The sequence below is a fragment of the Scylla paramamosain genome, chromosome 23 (genome assembly GCF_035594125.1).
Source record: "Scylla paramamosain isolate STU-SP2022 chromosome 23, ASM3559412v1, whole genome shotgun sequence".
NCBI classification, from domain to species: domain Eukaryota; kingdom Metazoa; phylum Arthropoda; class Malacostraca; order Decapoda; family Portunidae; genus Scylla; species Scylla paramamosain.
Window position 1 is genome coordinate 7,522,986 of NC_087173.1, and position 20,000 is coordinate 7,542,985.

Consider the following 20,000-nt stretch of genomic DNA (forward strand, 5'->3'; position numbering starts at 1 on the left):
TGGTGGTGGTGGTGGTGATGGTGGTAGAAGACCGAAATATGAGAAAATACTAGATAAGCTAATAATATAAAAGTTGCAGGAGGAGGAGGAGAAGAAGAGGAGGAGGAGGAGAATAGAAAGAACAAGGAGAAGAGCAAGAAGAACAAGCACAAGAACAAGAAGGAAAACAAGAACAAGAACAGGAAGATCAAGACCAAGAAGAACAAGAACAACAACAACAGCAACAAAGCCGAGGAAGCAAAAGACAAGATATATAACACACACACACACACACACACACACACACACACACACACACACACAAAGAAGGGAAAGAATCAATAACCCATTATCCACAAGGGGACATTTTGCCAGCGAGGGAATAAAAAAAAGGTCCTTTCGTCCCATCCTCATGACAGGTGGCCATCCCTTCCCAGCACCGGTTCCGCCCAGCACAAAGGAATACAAAGGATCACAAAGGAAAGCAGAAGAACACAAAGGAAGGCAAAGGAAGGCAAAGGAAAGCAAAGGAACGCACAGAAACACAAAGGAAAGCAAAGAGCCTCGGGAAAACACACAAGAACACAAAGAAATGCAAAGTAATACAAAGGAAGACAAAGGAATGCAGTAATGAAAGATTGAGACTCGAAAAAAAACATAAAAATACACGCAACAGATTTTTCTAAGAATAGACAGTTTCAATACATAACAGTTCTCTCTCTCTCTCTCTCTCTCTCTCTCTCTCTCTCTCTCTCTCTCTCTCTCTCTCTCTCTCTCTCTCTCTCTCTCTCTCTCTCTCTCGCTAATTAGATATATCAATTTCACTGAGTCTCAGCAGGAGACTTTTACTTAAGTTAATCAAATAAACTCTCACACACTCCCACGCTGTTTTCAAGGGCACGTTTATGATAATTAGCATGAACGTGACTTGGGAAAAAGAGGCGTAAATGTGAAATACGTGAGGCTCTAATGAGGGAGACGCATCTTTACGTATCTCACCTGCTCACGTGTTTCCGCCGTCACCTGCCGACACACTGCCACCAAAGACTCACCTGCAACGAGAAAGGTAAAGTTAGGAATTAATATAAACTCACATTCACAAGCATTTATATAAAATTTACACTCAGAAACGCTGATAATGATAACGCTTAGGATACAAAGTTACATTTAGAAAACGTAACAAAAACGTACATTAAAAATAATAATAAAAAATTACAAACCTAAAAAAAAAATAGAAAAAAAATAATCAAATATCTTGATTAAAAATACGTTAAAAGATTATCAGATAGTAAAAAGAAAAAAAAATAATAATAATACTAAATAAGAACGCAAAAAAATCATAATATTACGTCTTAACCTTTCCTTACTTAATTACTGACACATATCACTTTCTTTGGTATAGAAAACTTTCCCAATACAAAAATATGTAATTTCTAATGAAAACTTCCCTGAAAAAAAAGTAGAAAAAGATCAGTACTTCCTCACTTTTTATTTTTTCACTAACAGCTGCCACTTCACTCACTTCTTTTCACGTGTCAGAGAGACTGGACAAGGAAAAAAAGGAAAAGGAAAAGGAAAAATACCCGTTCAGCTGCCGGCACCCCAAAAATAAAAAGAGAAAATAAGCGCACCAGAGATCTGAAGGAAAATTTCACTTAGAGTTTCACGAAGAGAGAACAAGACGGGTACTTTCCAACAATTTCCGACTCACATACCTTTGACATTTCCCTTACTGACTCACCAACACCCACCACTTCCAGGTATGTTATCTCGAGCACCTGGTCCCATTAACAACAAAACAAACCATACAAACGTACCCATCAGCGTATACACACATTCCTTCTGGTATTCGAGTATTTCCTTTCCCTCGTTCAACTCCAAGGAAAAAAGAAACAAAAATACTAATGGTGGAGTTTTTCAGGCGTTACAGGAAACTGAACTCTCGCGTTTAACACAGATTGGCGATATATTTAGCTCTCCCTTCAAAAATATGTCTGTGTGAGTACCGAGGGAGGGAGGGAGAGAGAGAGAGAGAGAGAGAGAGAGAGAGAGAGAGAGAGAGAGAGAGAGAGAGAGAGAGAGAGAGAGAGAGAGAGAGAGAGAGAGAGAGAGAGAGAGTATATGTGTGTAAGTGTGTGTGTGTGTGTGTGAATTCGTTAAGTAGACGCATTTGCCATGGGGGAGACTGTGTTTTGAGTGTACAGGTCTTACATACTCGTACACTCAGGTGCATGCTCCGTTTTTGCATTGAGATATACCTTTTTGTTTATTTTTTTTATTTATTTTTTTTTATTTGAAGTTATCGATGCGTCACGGGGACCAGCCAGAGGGAAAATGTTGGAAAGGAAAAAAAAAAAAAGGCTCAACTTGGCGCTCCCAAAAGGTCAGAGAACGGTTGAAAAAAGATTAGCCAATTTAGATCTACGAAAAAAAGGAATAAATAGATAAAAGTACGAAAAAAAATGAATGTATGAGAAATAAAAATAAAAAAAGAACTTAACTGGAGCTTTCTTTCATATAAATAAATAAAAAAAAGAAAAGAAAAAAAGAAAGAATAAAAAATTACACCAGAACGAAATTAAACTTAAACACACACACACACACACACACACACACACACACACACACACACACACACACACAAAGAAAAAGAAAGAAAACACTAAACGATACAAAAAGAAAACTTAACACACTTAAGAAATTCCTCACACAAAGTTTAGTAAAGAAAAAGAAAAGGAAGAGAACAAGAGGACACATTCATATTTAAGTTAAGCAATATCTTACTTCTCTCATGACCTCCTGCACCTTCCTCCCGCTGGCTACTCCTTGAAAGATCCTCGCGTGTGGCATGAAAGAGGAACCAAGAGGAGGCCAAAGGAGGTAAGAGGAAGGAAAAGTAGCCAAGAGGGAGTTTCAAGTGGGACTCAAAGAAATGGAGGAACACTTGTGCGTGCGTGCGTGAGTGAGTGCGCGTCTCTCTCTCTCTCTCTCTCTCTCTCTCTCTCTCTCTCTCTCTCTCTCTCTCTCTCTCTCTGAAGTCAAAACCTTCCTCTCTCTGAAGTCAAAACATAAGAGAATGATGGCGAAAACTGAAAGAAAAGTAAGAAGAGGGATGGAGAAGAAGGAAACAATATGAAAACAGGAACCGTAAGAATAACAAAGGGGGAAAGAAGAAGAACAAGAACAAGAACAAGAAGAACAAGAACAAGAAGGAGGAGTTGGTGAAAGTAGTAGAAAAAGAGAAAAAGTGAAAGTAGTAGAAAAAGAGAAAAACGAAAATATTACAAGAAGCAGAAAAAAAAGCTTAGTAAAATGAAAGCTGGAGGAAAAGAACTAAAAACAAAATACAAAGAAGTGGAATTGAGAGAAACCGAAGAGACGACACACGAATTCTGGGAAAGAACTAAAAGACCAAGAATAAAAATAGAAAAAGAGAGAGAGAAAAAAAGGATCAGCTTTAAACCAGGTGAGTAAATATTACAAGAAACTTTATTTGGCGCTTGAGTTCAGTGACAGGAATAGACGTCCATTGCGCCCCTTTGGTATGTTCCGAGGAGGCGCAGGACAAAGACACGAGGCTGAGTAGTAGTGAAGCAAACACTTGATTCAATTCCCTCTCCCTCTCTCTCTCTTTCTGGCGAGTACAAATGGCAGAAAAGAAAACTCTCTTTGACAATCTACCGTCTCTAATGTGTTGTTGTTGTTGTTGTTGTTGTTGTTGTTGTTGTTGGTTGCTTCTGGTGTTTTTCTTGTCTTAGTTTTTTCTTGTTCTTGTTCTTCATCTTGTTCTTGTTTTTCTTGCTGTTAGTTGCTGCTGCTGTTCTTCTTTTCTTTCTTCTTCTCCTTCTTTCCTACCGCATCTTTGTTTTAGATTTATTTGTTCATGTTCTTTTTATCTTTCTTTACTTCTCCTATCTTTTCGCGTTCCTCCTCTTGTTTTCCTTCATGTTTTGCTCTAAAGAAACAAGTTCAAGACGACAATAATTTATATATGTTACCTTTTTATTCCTTTGATTTCCTTTCATTTTAACCATAACTCATTACCTTTAATATGTAATGGCTCCCTTCAATAACAACGAGCAATTTCAATTATTTAATTTTCGTCCAATCAAAAAAAAAAAAAAAAACAATTACTAATTATTTCCATGAGTTCCTCCAGGCGGGCAATGAACAGCGTGACTCCTTTAATTACAAGGTGAAAAGTTACAAATGTATTTACAACCATGAAAAGACGCCGAACAATAGAGGGAGTAGGAGCAAAAACAAGCTTCATATTTATCATCAGTAGCTGTCCTCTTCCTCCTCCTCCTCGACCTTCCCTTCTCTTCCCTGTCTCCGTCTTCTCTACCTCCATCTCCTTTACCATTAAAAAAACAAATACATCAGAGCAAGTCAAATTAAAGACAACCATTCCTTTATCTTTAGTACCTCTCTTCTACTTTTCCTCTTCCCTTCTTTCTTTTATGCCTCATCGTCAGTACCCCTCCTCCTCCTCCTCCTCCTCCTCCTCCTCCTCCTCCACCTCCTCGTTTTTGCCACTGCAGCCACACATCAGTAGCGAATCTTCCCCTCCTTCTCCCACCCCTCTCCCTTCCCATCTTTTTTACAGACCTCCTCCTCCTCCTCCTCCTCCTCTCCCCTTCATCAATACTTCTCTTCCTTCGTCTCATTCTCACCACCACCACCATCACTGCCCATCACTACCACTACCATCACCATCAATACTCCTACTCCTCCTTTTTCTCCACCACCACCACCACCACCACCATGACTACCTTTACCACCACCACCACCACCACCATCAACGCCGCTGCTGTCGAAACCATCACCAATAATCACGCTATAAAGACCACTGTTGCCCTTTTCCGACGCATTCTGGCCCCCGCAAAAAGGCGCCCGGCCGAGTGCCATGTCCGAAACAATAATGGCCGCACGTGCCTTTGTTGGCCGCGTTATTTGCCATTCAAGGTGATACAATGGTGGTGGTGGTGGTGGTGGTGGTGGTGGTGGTGGTGGCCTTTTTGTGTGTGTGTATACTTTTAGTGTCAATGGGTAATTAAGTTAGCGGTTGGTGTTGTTGTTGTTAGTTATTATTATTATTATATTATTATTATTATTATTATTATTATTATTATTATTATTATTATTATTATTATTACTATTATTTATTTTTTTATTATCATCATTGTTAGTAGTAGTAATAGTAGTAGTGGTAGTAGTAATAGTAGCAGTAGCAATAGCAGTAGTAGCAGAAGTAGTAGTAGTAGCACAATTATCATTAGTGCTATTATTATTATTATTATTATTATTATTATTATTATTATTATTATTATCATTATTATCACCATCATCATCATCATCATACTTATTATCTTCATTCCTATTGTTATTGTTACTCCTAAAACTACTGTTAAAACAATAATTAAAAACAGTAATTGTGTTATTACTACTACTACTACTTATATTGTTACCATTTATCAGTATACTGCTATGGATATTGACTATCAGCATTCTCTCTCTCTCTCTCTCTCTCTCTCTCTCTCTCTCTCTCTCTCTCTCTCTCTCTCTCTCTCTCTCATGTAATAAACAAATGGGTCTTGATCGTGCATAAAATCGCCTCATAAATCTTTCTCTACTGATTCCTGTCGCGATAAAAATACTTTCTCTCCACCATTGTGCCTTATTTTTTTTTTTTATGAGTCTGTTGTCGTCTTCCAAATCACGTTCGCTTCCCATATAGTGGTATTTTCTAACTTCCCTCTTCATTTATCTTATTAGTTTTGGAGCTTTCATATTTCCTAATTAACTACTGTGATTTTTTGTTTTTGTTTTTAGTGTTCATTTTTAGTATTTGTTTTTTTTTCTTTTACTTCGTTTTGTTTTCTTCTTCTTTCTTCTTTCTCCCTTTCCTCCTCCTCAGTTTTATTTTTAGATAGATTTGTCCTTTTTTACTCTCTCTCTCTCTCTCTCTCTCTCTCTCTCTCTCTCTCTCTCTCTCTCTCTCTCTCTCTCTCTCTCTCTCTCTCTCTCTCTCTCTCTCTCTCTCTCTCTCTCTCTCTCTCTCTCTCTCTCTCTCTCTCTCTCTCCTCTCGAACTATGTTGCTCACGATTTTAATCTGTACCACTCCTGCCTCAGTACACACACACACACACACACACACACACACACACACACACATACACACACACAAACGCAATTTCCACTCGAAGCGTCTGTGATTGCAAGGTAACGAGGAGTTTGGAATAGATAATGTGAATCTCAACTCTGAATCACAGTTTGCTATGGATTCGAACCCCCTGATTGATTTTTTTGAAGCTTCGAATCTCTGACACTTTGCACCTTTCAAATCTCTCTCTCTCTCTCTCTCTCTCTCTCTCTCTCTCTCTGTGTGTGTGTGTGTGTGTGTGTGTGTGTGTTACTTTCATTTTCTTTTATTGTTTTAGTTTTTCCGCTTTCAATTTTCTTTGTTACCTCATATTCTATTTTGCTTATTTTATTTATTCTTTTACTAGTTTTGTTTCTCCCGAGTCTATTTTCCTTGTGGTGTCGTGTTCTCGAATTCTTTTTTCTTGTTTTGTTTCTGTTACTTCGCTATCCTTGCTGTATCTTTTCTATTCTCGTGTTTCTTTTCTATTTTCTGTGGGTTTGGTTTCTCTCCTGTTTCGTTTTTTTTTTTTACTTACTTTAGCTTTTTGTGGGATGATTCACTTTTTTTTTTTTTTTTGGTCGAGCGGAATTCTTATTTCCTTTCTTTTATCTCTTTTAAGCTACGTTTATGCTTCTTCCTTCTCACTGCTTTACATTAATTTAGTTTCTCCTCCATTTTCCTAGTTCGTAGTTTCATATTCCCATTTCACTTTGTTTCTTTATTTCATTTATGGCTACGTTTCCTTCTGTATCATCATTTTTCTTCACATATTTTGGTTTAGTTTCTCCTACTCTCTTTTCGTTTTCTTTTTGGCGCCCTCCCGTTTTTCTTCTGTTTCCCTCCCGGCGGTGAGGACGCGGGTCTCATATTGCAGTGAGTAGCTTTCCAGGATTTGCATTTTATTCGCACAAGAGTGAAGTGAAATTTATTGCCGTTATCCTTCAGTGTAGTGCGATATTCTTTCTTTATATGCCACTTTTTTTTTAAGATTTAACTTTTTGTAACACTCGAACATTTTCTGTTATTCGTTATTAATCAATGAGTCACGTTATATTTTCTTATTTCTTATTTCTTGTACATGTTTTTGTCATCTTTATCTATGTATTGCGTGTGCATTTATTGGCTTCTATGTTACATGTCTTTTCTGTAAATCTTTCGTAATAGTGAATTCCTTCATTCAATCCACTTTTTTTTTTCAATTTATCATTTCCGTTATTATTATTATTGTTACGTACTACTACTACTACTACTACTACTACTACTACTACTACTACTACTACTACTACTGGTACTACTACTACTACTGTTGCTGCTATTTCTATTATTATTACTATTATTATTATTTGCTATTCTCTTTCCGGCAACACATTCGGATCATTGGGATGTCTGAAATGAAGCAGACAAAAAAGAGCAGCGAGGCTTGACAGCAAACCCTTGACTCTACTGATGACCTCTCCGGTTTCTTCCCCTCCATCACGCAGCCCCACAACCCGTCCTGCTGCTCCTTCAAATCCCTTCTTGCTCCTCCTCCCGTCCTGCTCCTCCCGTCCTTCCTCCGTCGATCCCCTCAGACACCGGAGCTGACTCGAAATTTTGTTTAGTTCGGAAAAAAAAAACAATCTTGCTTTATTTGTGAGATTCTGATAAGATAGTAAAAGCAAAAGAAAAGGCGGAAGTTGCAAGAAGACATCAGACCTAACGTGGCAGTGCATTAGTTTTGTCTGAATCGAATTTCCAAATGCATCGTTCATTTGATTTCCGTGTCATATGGTGTCATGTAATTTAGTTTTCATTCACATCATTTCGTTCTGTTTTGTAACATCTCAGCGTTCACGGCCTTCCCTTTACGAGTCAATCCAATTTGTTTTCGTTTTGTGTTTACGTTTCTTTCTTTTTTTTTTCTGACAGCACTGCCGCGTGTAGGCCTGGTGGCTCTTTGTAGCTTCCCTTGTTTTACACACACACATACACACACACCGTTCAATAACACATACTATCATTATATTTCCAGTCCGCTTCCTGACCCTCCCTTCCAGTCTCCTCTCCCTGCTCCTCCTCACTGAAGCTACGGGAAGAAAAACACCCAAGGCATCACACAACACCCATTCCCGCGGCGCCTCTCCGTCTGCTGCACGTAAACACCAAACACATCACCACTCGCTGCGGGACTCTGAACCGGAACCGAAACCATCAAGATCCAATGAATCCTGAGGTGACAATCCGGAAAAATGGGGGAAGAAGTTTATTAAATTCTTTCTTGCTTTAAGAATTTCAATTGAGGAAAGGATAAAAATTACGTTAGAGCAGATTTAAGGATCATCCAACTTCATACTCTAAGAAAAGAAAGACTGAAGGATAAGAAAAACACACGATCTATTTTTCTTATTCCTAAAATGTCTCTAAATAAGAAAAAAGTGATATTTTCCTTTCCTTAGTGTTCCTCAATTACAAAAAGCAAAAGAAAAAAGGGAAGGAAAAACAACCTTTTTCTTTGTAGAAATCCTTCCCCCAATTAAGAAAAATTTTGTCTATTCTCTTCTTTCATGTCTTCTGCAGTTGCAAAAGATAAAAAAAAAATCTTATATGAAAAAAAGAAATAAAGAAAAGTAAAAAAAAGAGAATACCCTCCACTTTTCACCCCCAGGTCTTCCATCACCCTCGGTCACAACAGGAAAAACAAAACAATTTCCTGCAAGCACAAAAATCCTTTCAAATTCGCAATGACGGCAAATTCCAGATATCCAGAGAAGAGAAGGAGGGGAAAGAGGAGCATTAGTGCGGAAGGGAGGCAAGAGGGGGCTATCCGCAAGACGCCCAAGCCCCAGAATCCTATACGTCACCCTTAGGTCAGCGGGCCATTTGGGTTTAGCAGTATTTGGTTCGCCAGATGTCAAGGGTTTCGAAGCTCCCGACTTGAGTATCCAGATTTAAAAGATTTCCAGAGATTTTCGTCAAGATGCCAACCAAAGAGGGATGGAGACAAGGAAGTGGGAGGAGGGAGGGATGGAGGAATGGAGGAAAGGATTGGCAGTGGGAGGGAGGAAGGGAATGGAGGGAAGGAGGCATGGGAGGAAAAGGAGAGGGAGAGATATTGGGTAAAGGAGAAAAATAAGAAGGATACAGGAAGTTGAACAAAAAATGGATGAAAAGAGAAATACAAAAACGTAGAAGAACGAGAGAGAGAGAGAGAGAGAGAGAGAGAGAGAGAGAGAGAGAGAGAGAGAGAGAGAGAGAGAGAGAGAGAGAGAGAGAGAGAGAGAGAGAGAGAGAGAGAGAGAGAGAGAGAATTTAAGACACTGAAGAAGAAAGGAAGAGAGGGAGGAATGAATAGAACGATAAGGAAAGGAAGGGTGGGAAACGAATAGACGGATAAAAAAAAGGAAGGGAGAAAGAAAGAGAGAGAGAGAGAGAGAGAGAGAGAGAGAGAGAGAGAGAGAGAGAGAGAGAGAGAGAGAGAGAGAGAGAGAGAGAGACTACATAGAACACGGAAAAGGAAAATAGCAAGAAAAAAAACTCAGAGGGAAGGAAGGAAGTAAAGAAGAAAGGGAAGAAGGAAGGAAGGGAAGAAAGGAGGTAGAGGGAAGGAAGAAGTCAATCGCTGTCCTTCCCTCTTCTTGTTTGTGTCTTGGCGTGACAATATTTCTTCGTTTCACTCCTCCCCCCATCTCTCTCTCTCTCTCTCTCTCTCTCTCTCTCTCTCTCTCTCTCTCTCTCTCTCTCTCTCTCTCTCTCTCTCTCTCTCTCTCTCCGCAGGTAATATCCACGTTGAAAAAAATATATATATTACAGCTTTTATTTCCCGGTTCAGTGAAAAATCTTCAAAGTGAAATCTTGAGTTGAGTAAATAAGGTTCCTGGTAAATAAATAAAACTTCCCTAAGAAGGACGAGGAGGAGGAGTAGGATTAGGAGTAGGAGTAGGAGTAGGAGGAGGAGGAGGAGGAGGAGGAGTAATGATGATTAGGAGAAGGACGAAGGAGGAGTAGGATTACTTGAAGAAGGATGGAGGAGGCGGAGGAAAATGAGAAGGAAAAGAAAGAAAAGCGGAGAAGAAACATTACAGAAAATTACATGGAGAGGAGGAGGAGGAGGAGGAGGAGGAGGAGGAGGAGGAGGAGGAGGAGGAGGAGGAGGAGGAGAAGGAGGAGGAGGAGGAGGAGGACGAAAAGAACGAGAAGGATTTGCGGAATTAAGAGGAAGAGGAAAAAGGAAGAGGAAGACGAAGAGTAGGAAGAAGTGGAGGATTCAGAAGAGCATTAAAAGGAGAAGAAACAAGGAGCAAGAGAAAATGGAAGTGGGAAAGGAGAAAGAGGAAGAGAAGGACAAGAGCGGAAGAATCATTACAGAGAAAATTATATGAAAGAAGGATACAATTACACAAAACAGACCGAGTTACATATCAACTGTCGCCTTCACTTCGCTAATTGAATTCCAGCTGATGGGAAAATAATGAAGGTGAAATGTTATGTTAATGAATATTCCATCCTCATTTTGACAACATTACGTGGGAAATATTTGACAGGAATCTAAATGTAACTGTCAATATTGTAGGAACAAGATCGTTAATTCCTTGCTCTCTCTCCGTGTGTGTGTTTGTGTGTGTGTGTGTGTGTGTGTGAAGTTTGGTTATTACGGGGAAAAAATGTATTAACTCATTCATTGTCAACTATTAAACTTTTTCGCTCCCCACTTGTTTGTCTGAATAAGGAAATGTTTGTCTGATTGCATGTAATGGATAAGTAAGTGGTGATTTTAAGCATTTACATTACAAAACATATGGTGAAGTTAACTGAATTCTTTAGTGATACCCAGATTCAAATTTTATAATACGGTTTGGCACTGAAGAATTAAGAAGAAGAAAACGAAAGAAAAAAACGAAAGAGGAAACAACAAGAACATGAAGGAAGCAAGGAAAGGGGAAATATGATAAGGAAAGAAAAATAAGTTATGAGAAGGGTAAGAAGAAATAAAATTAAAGTTTTTGTTTGTTTGTTTGTTTGTTTTGTCTGTTACTTTCTTGATTAAAGTTAAGGTTAAATTGAGAGAGAGAGAGAGAGAGAGAGAGAGAGAGAGAGAGAGAGAGAGAGAGAGAGAGAGAGAGAGAGAGAGAGAGAGAGAGAGAGAGAGAGAGAGAGAGAGACTTTCAATTTCATCATTTTTCATACCTATTAGCAACACACACACACACAGAGGCACACACACAGACACACACACACACACACACAGACACACAGACACACAGACACACACACATACACACACACTCAAGCTGATGAAAATTTGAATATAATGAACAAAAAATCACGCACGACATGAATTTTACAACAATTGCTTTTTATCTTTCATTATCGCGTCGGTAATCAAACATAACACGCGGGTTCACGCTAATCATCTAATTCCCTCCCTAATTTATCACGAAAAAATAGAACTTAAAGAAGAAGGGACAAGTGGAAATGTAACTTTTTTTTCAGTTTATTGACTTTTTTCATTCTAGTCACCAAACACACGCACACACTGAAGCGATAGTAGTGGTATTATTATTATCATTATCATTATTATTATCATAAGTAGTAGAAGTAGTAGTAGTAGTAGTAGTAGTAGTAGTAGTAGTAGTAGTAGTAGTAGTAGTAGTAGTAGTAGTAGTAGTAGCAGCACCACCACCAGCAGCAGAATTACTAGCAGCAGCAAAAATAGATTTATATTATAATAAGAAAAAAAGAAACAAACCGAGATTTATCAAAATTCAATCAATATACAACGAGAAAAAGAAACAGAACGCTTGGGCTGAGCTGGATGAAAGTTGAGACTTACCAAGATAAAAAGTAGATACGGAAGGACAGACAAACAGACAGACAGACAGACAGACAGACAGATATAACGAAAAACGGAGACAGGCAGGCAGACACAGACAGACACACACACAAATAAAAAAAAATATCTACATAACCTTTTACATTACTTTCCCGTAGGATCACTTAGGATTATCACACCTGCTCACTGATTAGCCTCTCACACCTGGCCTCCGTTAGCACCTGTGTCGTGACCTTCCTCGCCTGACTCAGCCCTCCATTACCGCTATTACCTCCCGTCACGATGGTCGAGGAGCCACACACATGAAGAGCCAACTTACTTAAATTGATGAACCACTGTTGTTCTCTTGTTGCTTGTTGAGGGTTTGTGTGTGTGTGTGTGTGTGTGTGTGTGTGTGTGTGTGTGTGTGTGTGTGTGTGTGTGTGTGTGTGTGTGTGTGTGTGTGTGTGTGTGTGTGTGTGTGTTTCTATGTCTTCTTGTCCTTATCTATCTATGTCTTCTTGTCCTTATCTATCTATCTATCTATCTATCTATCTATTTATCTATTTGACTGTCTCTGTGTCTGTATATATGAGCGTCTGTCTGTATTATCCATCGAAAGGCACACACACAATATTCTTAAGTATGAACAGATTTATTAGCTTTGTGTGAGGAAAATTCCCGACACCCCCCTCTCTCTCTCTCTCTCTCTCTCTTCAGGGAATATGTTCGCTTAGGGCAAAGGCGAAGATCTCTCATATAACTAAGTTTAAGGGCAAGTTTGGATGGGTCAGTATTCTCTCTCTCTCTCTCTCTCTCTCTCTCTCTCTCTCTCTCTCTCTCTCTCTCTAAGGACTATTGTGCCATACATACAAGAACAAGTTTCAATGTGGCCTCAAAGTCAAATAAAAAAGGGAAAAAAATCACTATGGCTGCCTTACCCCCTATGGAATAAAAGTTTTCAAAATCACCGCCAGAATGCATGCACTGCTATATTTACGGTTTATTTATTTTTTTTTTTACGACTTATTTTCATTTACTTTTTTTGTATTTATATATATTCTTTTTTTTTTCGAGAATACATTGACGTCTCTCCTCTAACACTCCTACTCCTCCTCCTCCTCCTCCTCCTCCTCATCATCATCATCAACTAAAAAGGGCATGTTTTCTATACGTAAATAAACTTAATTGAAGTAATAATAAAAAAATAAGCCCAATTTTTCATTCCTAATTAATTTTCGACATTTTTTTGTTCTAATTCACGCAAATAGAGAAGGTTGAGTAAAAATGTACGATAGTCATCTGCCGTGTTCCACTTAAACCCCCGAAGAGCAGACTGAAATTACCTGCCCATCCCATTTTCATTCTATGTTAATTTTTGTTTTCCATAATCTACGGAAACCTGAAGAGCCTTTCAATGCAATCACGACAGAGAGAGAGAGAGAGAGAGAGAGAGAGAGAGAGAGAGAGAGAGAGAGAGAGAGAGAGAGAGAGAGAGAGAGAGAGAGAGAGAGAGAGAGAGAGAGAGAGAGAGAGAGAGAGAGAGAGAAATGGGATAGAGCGAAATAGATCAGAAATGTCTCGGTATAAAAAAAATAACGAAAACAAAACAAAAGCAAAAATACAGGTTAAAAATAAAATAAAGTGAACTATAGAAGAGGAATCACGTCTATTCTCACGTGATTTATAGAAAAAAAAATGTAGAAATGGAAAACAAAAAAACATATATCATATCTAGGAAACCACACATTTAATGAAATTTTCACGGCGCCCACTCCAGATTTTCCAGCACACTCTGTTTTCATTCTACATTCACTTTGATATCTTCACAATCCTGCACACACACATACACAGGGCCGGGTTGAATGTACCATGATAACAAACAAGCATATTCATTTGACATACTTAAAATATCAAGAACAGTATATAAATTTCGCCAGCACACTCCAGGCTCCGTTGAGGATTGGCCAATCAGCGTTCTCAACAGGCAATGCACGACTCTAATTGGTCAACATTCCACCTGGCTCTCGTTACCCACCTTCATTAAAGTTAGGCAAAGGTCACCCAGCGAGCCGCCCACCAGCCAGACACCCTCGCAACTCGCAATTCGCAACAGTAAACGCGGCAAAGATCTCCATAGGGTGAGCAGTGACGGATTAACACTCAATCTAGCAATTTTATAACTTACTAAGGCATATTCTTAATGAGGCTCAGATTACATAATAAGTTTCATGGCTACTGCTCTTTAAATAATGACTTAAAGTAAGGGAAGCTATAAAAAGCCAGTGGGCCTACACCTGGTAGTCCCTGCATCTACCTGTCATTCTTATCCCTACATTTATCTAATCTCCTCAAACTCTCTATCGACCAGGCACTAACAACCTGATTACCAAGTTTTTTATTTATTTATTTTTTTTAGCCCTCCACTCCAGCTAAGAATCAACTACCTATTCCTATGTTAAATCTTTCTTTATCAACCCGAATCCGTTACTTCTAATCCTATTCTGATTACTAACTCTTTTTTACTCTTTTTTTTATACCACCCACTGTTACTTGTTACAAATCAGGGAGTTACATATGGTGTGAGGTGAAATCCTTGTTATTTGTTACATGTTGTGTCACGTAAAATCCTCGGGTGAAAAGTCTCTAGTTTCAGGCAATTCTGACTCAACTGTGGCAATAAATTCCAAGAGGCCGCCCGATTGTGAGACTAAACAGCGCGGGGTGAGTCCTTACAGTAAGTTATGTGACGCGACAATTGTAACACGTGGTGGTGGTGGTGGTGGTGGTGGTGGTGGTGGACGTGGTGGTGATGGTGGTGGCACTATGAAAACAAAAGGACATGGTAAAAATATATAAACAAGAGTAAATTACGTAAAAGAAATACCTGAGTTAAAAAAAAACGTGAATGTGAAAGTTGAAAATAAACTGCGTAAAAAAAGTAGAATAAAGCAATTTAGGTAAAAAAATGTGAATGCCCGCCAGAAAAGACGAGAAAAGCGACATGATAGAACAAGAGTAAATTGAATAAAAGAAATAACTGACTGTAGAGAAATAGAAAAAAAAATAGAACATTAAAAAAACACGCCAAATTTTGAATAAAAGGAAAAGCAAAAAGAACTTAAAAATCCTTTAGAACAAAAAGAAAGAATGCATAAACAAAAATAAAAAAAAAACAAATGAAAAATATATAAGAATATGCACACTGAAATAGAGAAGAAAAATAAAACCTCTCTTACACAAATTTGAGGAGAAAAAAAAAGTGATAATAGAAATAACACCAGAAAACGGAAGAATATATAAACGAATAAACAAACAAGAACAAAAAAAAAAAAAAAATGAAAAGCAAAAACGAACAGAAACCAAATGAAAACAGCAAAATTTATAACCTTTAGCAATCTGGCTACAACAAAATGGAGAGAGAGAGAGAGAGAGAGAGAGAGAGAGAGAGAGAGAGAGAGAGAGAGAGAGAGAGAGAGAGAGAGAGAGAGAGAGAGAGAGAGAGAGACATGTAAACCCGGAGAGCGCACCTTGACTCTTCAACTCCAACTCTTGTCACAGTTTCTCCTCAAAAGTGTCCCTTGATGGCTCTTGTTGAGTCTTCCCATAAGTGTGAGTTTCCAGGTAATTTAGCTCTCGCTCCCCTTGCTCCTTTAAATACCCCCCGAGGACATCCAGCAGTGAGGGAGAGGAGAGACAATAAAACAAACAAATAAATAAAGAGAAAGAAGGAAGGAAGAAAAGTGGATTGAAAGCGGGGAGGAAAAGAGAGGGCATGAAGGAAGGTGAGTGAAGAGAAAAACGAAGATGACCTCCAGCATTAGATGACGGGGAGAGAGAATAAAGTAAATAAATAAAAAAAAAATAAAGGAGAAAAGAGGAAGAGTGAGACGGAAGGAAAGTGAGTGAAGAGCAAGACCTCCAGCTCTGGTTGAGGGAAGAGAGAGAATAAAACAAACAACTAAATAAAGACGAGGAAGAAGAATAAAACGAGGAAGAGAAGAGAAGGAAGGAGCGAAAAGGAAGAGAAGAAAGGAAGGTGAGGGAAGAGAAAAGAGCAACGAAGAAGACCTCCAGCTACAAGGCGAGGAAAGGTAGAAGAAAGAAGACAAGGAAGAAGAAATGAAGAGGAAGAAAAAAGGAACTTGAATAGAAATAAGAAAAAAAAGTCAATGGAAACCAGAAGAAAGAGAGGGAGGAGGAGGAAGAAAAGGAAAAGATGGAAAATAAGGAAGATGAGAAAAATGAAGAAGAGGAAGAGGGTGTTAGTTTTTTAAATTTTGGACGAAAACTTATGGTCTTTATTTTGTTGATGTTTGTTGCTCCTCGTTAGGTTAGTTTGTGTTGACAGGGAGAGAGAGAGAGAGAGAGAGAGAGAGAGAGAGAGAGAGAGAGAGAGAGAGAGAGAGAGAGAGAGAGAGAGAGAGAGAGATTGACACATCATTATTTTTTTGACATTTGCGTTTTATGACTCTCTCTCTCTCTCTCTCTCTCTCTCTCTCTCTCTCTCTCTCTCTCTCTCTCTCTCTCTCTTTGTAAGGCGTGCAATATCCAGGTGTTTATCGGCAGGTGAATATGAGAGAGAGAGAGAGAGAGAGAGAGAGAGAGAGAGAGAGAGAGAGAGAGAGAGAGAGAGAGAGAGAGAGAGAGAGAGAGAGAGAATCACGAAATCTCCACGCGTCTGAGAAAGCTTCCCTGTGATTGGTTGTCTGGTGCCCGTTGCCATGGTAACAGGAGGCAGGAAGGACCAATCAGTGACAGGAACTTTTAATATCCTGTCTCCGTTTTCCACAACAACTTGTTCCGTCTGGGTGACTTTGAAATATTTGGCGAGTAAAAAACACAATTGAAATACAACAGGATTACGAGTACTGTGCAACTGTACACTTTGTGGCATGAAGTAGTTAAGTATACAGGTGAATAAATGACTGATAGACAGATATATATATATACTGGTTAGATATATTGGCAGACTATCAACAAACGTATTTGAAAAGGCAGAATACATAGACAAACTCATTCAATATACGAACATGTGAATAGATAGAAGGATAAACATTTCTATATATACATATAAATCTACAGATATGTCAATAAATAAACATTTAAAACTTAAAACATACTGTAGAAATTGAAAATGAAAGAGAAAACAGTACTACCTTTAAAAAACAAAAAGAAAACGAAACACATACAAACTAATCAATAACTCCAATGGTGGAATTTCAGTATAAAAAAAAGTATATATATATATATATATATATATATATATATATATATATATATATATATATATATATATATATATATATATATATATATATATATATATATATATATATATATATATATATATATATATATATATATATATATATATATATATATATATATAAAGAATTAAATACGTAGTAAAAATATAGCCATACTATTAAAACTACAAAAAAAAAGTAATCTAAACACACACACAAAAAAAAAACGTAAATACAGACATGAAAAGCCATAAAACAAACACTAAAATAAAAAAAGAAGTAACACTAACAACAACAACAACAATAATAATAATAATATTAATAATAATAATATTAATAATAATAATAATAATAATAATATTAAAAAATAATAAAAATAAAAAAAGGAACAAAGCTATAATCCTAACAGCGCCCAGTGCCTTATAATGAAGTAATTAAGATTAAGTATACAAAAAAACTTTTACTTCAGAGAGCCGAGCAGATTTTTACGCGTCATTTTCAGAAGTAGAGACAGAGGAAGACAAAAAGGGAATACGAAGGAAAGAAAAGAAAGTTGAAGTAAATATGAGAGAGAGAGAGAGAGAGAGAGAGAGAGAGAGAGAGAGAGAGAGAGAGAGAGAGAGAGAGAGAGAGAGAGAGAGAGAGAGAGAGAGGATAGATGAAAGAAACGCGAGAGGTGTAAAAGAGGAAATACGAACTGGAAGAATGGAGGAAGGAGGATCAAAACGTAAAACGAGGAAAGAAAAAGGGATAATTGAGAGGCGCGCAGAGAAAAGGAGAGGGATAGATGTTATCAAAAGGAGGGAATAGAAGAGAGGCAAAGCACAAAAACACTGAAGGTGGACGAAGAGGAAGAAAAGAAGAGAAAGAGGAAGAGGAGGAGGAGGGGGAGGAGGAGGAGGAGGAGGAGTCCTATTTTACGGGTTCAAAATGTAAACAATTTAGAGGAAGACCCGAAAGAATCACAGACATTCCTCTCTCTCTCTCTCTCTCTCTCTCTCTCTCTCTCTCTCTCTCTCTCTCTCTCTCTCTCTCTCTCTCTCTCTCTCTCCAACCTAACAAATCCTCACCTTACTCGAACGTAACCCAACTTAACTAACCTAACTTCACCAATCCTAACAAAATAACGTCACCTTTTGTAGCCTAACCTAACCTAACCTAAACTGAACGTAACCTAACCTAACCTACGTACACCTAACCTAACCTACCCTATTCAACTCTAACCAAACCTAAATTAAGATAACCAAACCTAACCTAACCTAACCTGACCGCAAAAAAAAAAAAAAAAAATCTAGCTAGAAATCAAGAAATTACTACACCGATTTTTTATTTTTATTTTTTTCGCAACATTTCCCTTGTAGATTTCTGGCACTATTTTTCTAAGGAGCAGAGATTAAGAGGGCTGTCTCCACTCCCCTCGAAATTTGTTGCTTTCCACCTCTCAGCATGAGAGAGAGAGAGAGAGAGAGAGAGAGAGAGAGAGAGAGAGAGAGAGAGAGAGAGAGAGAGAGAGAGAGAGAGAGAGAGAGAGAGAGAGAGACTTGTTCTACATTTCCTTCTAGGCAAAAAAAAAAAAAAAAAAGAACAGGAAAGGAAAAAAACATGCACACAGCCTACACACACACACACACACACACACACACACACACACACACACACACACACACACACACACACACACCAAAAGAATTTTACTACCTTTATCCTTCCGACCTTAAAGAAAATATATGACGTAAAGAAGTTTTAAATGAGAAAAGGAACAAAGGAATAAGAATAAAGTCCGCAATTTAACAGATACGACACAACTAAAAACGTTATTCATAATTAAGTTTCTTCCTCTTCCTCCTCCCCTTCCTCTTACTCCATCTCCTCCTCCTCCTCCTCTTCTTCTTCTTCTTCTTCTTTCTTCGAGGACTAGACATTAAGTTTTTCCGCGATACATAAGCAACAAAGGGAAAGAAAACGGGGTAAGCGCGTCTGTCACCACCACAAAGACAACACACAACACTCGCCACTCTTGACTCGGGTGGAAAAAAAAAAATAATAAGAATAAAACAAAACCGAGGCGCTTCTTCTTTTTTTTTTTTTTTTGTGGTGGGCCAGATTCTAGAACTACGCAACACGCACACACACACACACACACACACACAGTAATGGTAGTAATGGAAGTGGTGGTAGTGATGATGCTGGTAGTAGTAGTAGTAGTAGATTGATATTTTATTTACAAAAATGGGAAGGAAAAATTCTAGGTTTGCACACACACACACACACACACTTGAGTCCCGAGCGCGGCGAGACAGACAGAGGAGTATCTGTTTACCAGCAGCAAGTAGGTAGGTGCAGGACGTAAGCCGAAGGATGGTGGCCTTGCTGTCCCGGCGTGTGGCGTGCGAGTGGTCTCAGATTGAATTCTACCCAAAGGTCGGTCACTATGAGGTCTAAGCTCTTTCTGCAGGGAAGCGGCTGTATGCGTGACCAGTAGACGACCATAGGTGAATAACACACACAAACAAACACACACACACACAGACAGACAACGTAAATATATCAATAGTTAGGCCTACACACACACACACACACACACACACACACACACACACACACACACACACACACACACACACACGCTACACCCCCCATCCTCCCCAACTTTCCACACACACACACACACATGTACGTTTACCTCCCAGTGGACCAAGTACGTTGATGCCCCAAGGTTCCCGTCACAGAACAAACAAAGGGAGACTTCCTTGTTACACCAGCAGGGACTTACGCCGACAAGGGGACACTGCAAGGGAAGGGAAGGGAAGGGAAGGGAAGGGAAGGGAAGGGAAG

At 38.5% G+C, this 20,000-nt stretch overlaps 1 protein-coding gene across 12 annotated transcripts in view; it reads right to left on the bottom strand.

The window, feature by feature from the left end:
• The window catches only part of LOC135112088 (potassium voltage-gated channel subfamily KQT member 1-like), a 220,795-nt gene that overhangs the window by 175,587 nt on the left and 25,208 nt on the right, over positions 1–20,000 (bottom strand). The window contains exon 2 of one of the 12 annotated variants that reach the window (XM_064026039.1): positions 979–1,031. The exons of the other annotated variants lie outside the window; for them this stretch is intronic. The gene's annotated coding sequence lies outside the window, so the exon portion shown is untranslated. The remainder of the gene's footprint in view (positions 1–978; positions 1,032–20,000) is intronic. 12 annotated transcript variants of the gene reach the window in all.